Raw genomic sequence first — 3,441 nt, forward strand, 5'->3', positions numbered from 1 at the left:
TCGTGGTTCTTCAAAATCAAATATCTTTATATTTTCATGTAGCTCGCTACATGAAATAAAGATATTAGTTCCTTATCCTTACATATGAAATTGGCGTTTTGTGAGGAACAAAATGGTTTTTTAAATATAATATAATATTTATTTAATCAAAGTACGTACCATCTACACTTTTGCCATCACATAGGTACATATTTCATTGATCCCTTTACTAAAATAAACCATTCGGACGGGAATCAATAAAATCTTTGAAGGCGCTTTGGAGTACTCCATCGGAGTTGAATTTTTTCCCTTGTAAGAAGTTATCCAAGTTTCAACAAAAATGGTAATCTGTTGGAGCAAGGTCCGGGAAGTACGGTTGATGTTTTAGACAATCCAATTGAAGCTCCTCTAATGTGGTAGCCGTCTGTTGTGCAGTATGTGGTCTAGCGTTGTCCTGAAGCAGCAGTGGCCTAGAGCGATTCAGCAGCCTCGGTCGTTTAGCAGCTAGCTTTTCCATCATGGTATGCAGTTGCTAACAATAGACATCCATCGTAATCGTCTGGCTAGATTTAAGAAAAATATAACAAACGTGTCAATATTTTAAGAAAAGTTATGCACTTGTATAAGAATATAATTCATTTTTCTGAGAAAAAAGTAAAAATTCATATAATAATAATACACATAATAAATTATTAATAATGTTATTATGTCAGTTATCAGGATATATTTTCATTTATAAAGAAATAATATATCCCTTAAAAGCTGCAAATAAATCACGCGGATAAATGCATTTTACGCTTTTGCTATTATATCACACACGTATATATAAACGAGCTGCATTTTATATCCAAGAGTATATTGTGAAGGCTTTTCACTTCATATTGATTAATCTCAATTATTAATATATTTATTCGACCATCATGAGAGTGCACATTTATTGTACATTTGCTATAGTTTTACTTGCTAGCATTTTGGACCATGTCATGACCCAGGATTCTCCGGGTAAGATTTTTTTCATCAAAATGTTACATTAATCATTATAATAATTGGGTGCAGCAGGGCGGTATGCTCAATTTATGAGATTCCCCATCTCACCAAGTTGAAAGATTTCGAGAATCGATCCATCTAGAACCATCGACCGCTCACTACTAAGCACAGGTCTCGTCGCAGATTAGGCCATAGGCCACCACGCTGGACAATTGTAGACTGGCAGATTTCACACATTTTGGAGAACAGGCTACAGAAACAGAACAGGCATACAGGTTTCCTCACAAAGTTTTCCTTCACCATTAAACGAATCAATTTAATTCCTTAAAAAGCACTTAGCTCCAAAAAGTGAGAGTATTCCAGGCATTAAACCCCGGATCCCTCGAATAGCTAGCATCTAAAGCACTAGGCCTGTGGTTCCCAAAGTTATCAGGCCCGCGATCTACCTATAAATAATTTAAAGCTTGAGACCCACTCCATGCCAAACCTGAAAAAGCGACATCATATGGTTGCTGCAGCATTTCCTCGGTAATTATATATTTTTTTGTGAGATAGTTTTGCGCTTGACGATAATCATGCCTGAGAAACACAGCAACGATGTGGTAGAAGATAGCTAGAAGATGCCTATTCACTCTTTTGGATGTTTTCTTTTTTGAATGTGTTCATCCATTACATACAGTTATAATAATAATAATTAATAAGAATGCTGGTACCGCACGAAATTTAATTTTATACATTTGACTGCCGGCCAAGAGCGAGGCCGGCGTTTTGCGACTCATCTGTGTATAGTTTGGGGAAGACTGCATAAGACTTTTTCTTGTATGGAAGGCCATAAGGTGGTTGAATGTGTTTGCTAATTTTCGTGTATATTTTCAGGTGATGGCCGTATAGATTGCAATAATGACGAAGAGTGCGATGACGTCTGCCGTTTAACCTGTCATCTATCTGTGCCTTTCTGCAATGGTGCTTGTTGGTGTGCTCCACAAGCGCATTAAAATGAATTTTGTGCGTATGAATCAGCATAATATACATTGTTTCATGTAAATTATCTTTTTGTTAAAAATTCACATTATTCTTGTCCTTTTGAACCGACTATATTATATTATGTATGTATATAAACAAAAATATTTTCGAAAAACCGACTTCCAAAGTCACTACAAAGTAAAACATATTTTTTGTTTCTGCACGTCGGGCAAACTTAACGTTTGATTTCAGTTTCTTTTTATACTCGTGCGACTTCATGCATACCTGCATACTCGCGGTTTTTAGGGTTCCGTACCTCAAAAGGTAAAACGGAACCCTTATAGGATCACTTTGTTGTCTGTCTGTCTGTCCGTCCGTCCGTCGTGTCTGTCAAGGAACCTATAGGGTACTTCCCGATGACCTAGAATCATGAAATTTGGCAAGTAGGTAGGTCTTATAGCACAAATACAGGAATAAATCTGAAAATCCCAAATTTGTGTTTACATCATTTAAAAAAAAATGTGTTTTAATTTTCAAAGTCAGTAAGTGTTTTACCAAGTGGGGTATCATATGAAAGGGCTTTACCTGTACATTCTTAAACAGATTTCTATTTATTTTTATGTATATTAGTTTTGATTTATCGTGCAAAAGTTGAAAAAATACCCGAGTACGGAACCCTCAGTGCGCGAGTCTGACTCGCACTTGGCCGGTTTTTTCTTTTGTGGCAGGCCATAAAGTGGTTGAATTTCTATCATAAGGGCTCGAAATAATAATTTAGGGCTATATTTTCAGACGCTCTCGGTGCAGGCTTTGTAACCTGCGTCAACGGCCGGAATGCCGACCCGTCTGCGAAGCAAGCTGTGCTGTACCATTTCAGGCTATCTGCTATCTGCTATAGTATATGCTGGTGTGTCCACTCACTCCACGTCGATCCCCGAGATCAGCTGATGGCAGACGAATATTTGGTTAATTTAATTAGGTCGGGAGCGGCCGTAGGTAACGCGCTACAATCACAGGGTAGTTAATTGAGAATCGCATACGCATGAAGATACGTTGACTGTCCGAAGGAAGACAACTGGCCTTGGTCAGACGCCGGGAACAGACACGGGCTCGCAGAGGGCTCGCAGACGCGTCGGACAATCGACGATGCTCGGGCGGCGCTGCGGTGCGGCGGCTCAGTGCTTGTGCGTAGGCTACTCGACAGCAGTGTGCAGCGTGGCTTGGGTAGACGGTACGAAGTTGATAGACACTTCGCCGGTGGGGTAGCAGTCAGGTTGATAGCAGAGCTTCAGTGTAACTGTTAGAGCTTCCTGGTAGAAGGAACCCTGGAATCGAGAGAGGCAATCTTAAATGATTTGCTCAAACTCTCGTTCCATAACTTTAGATGAGCCTTGGGTCGTCTGAGCCAAGTGCAGGTCGTATAATATAAAAGTGATGGAACGAGTTTACAGATTCTGTTAGTAAATATCCTATCGCAAGGGTTAGGTTAAACGAGTACAAAACAATTAGCCT

General features: G+C 39.3%; 1 long non-coding RNA gene across 1 annotated transcript; it reads left to right on the forward strand.

Moving 5' to 3' along the window:
• The first annotated feature begins 851 nt into the window (after nt 1-851).
• On the forward strand, nt 852-2,877 carry LOC123874312. The gene is made up of 3 exons (XR_006797889.1): nt 852-981; nt 1,843-1,971; nt 2,722-2,877. It is a non-coding gene; the product is annotated as an uncharacterized LOC123874312 (long non-coding RNA).
• The last annotated feature ends 564 nt before the right edge of the window (nt 2,878-3,441 follow it).

Source organism: Maniola jurtina, chromosome 18 (genome assembly GCF_905333055.1).
Source record: "Maniola jurtina chromosome 18, ilManJurt1.1, whole genome shotgun sequence".
In the NCBI taxonomy this organism is placed as follows: Eukaryota; Metazoa; Arthropoda; class Insecta; order Lepidoptera; family Nymphalidae; genus Maniola; species Maniola jurtina.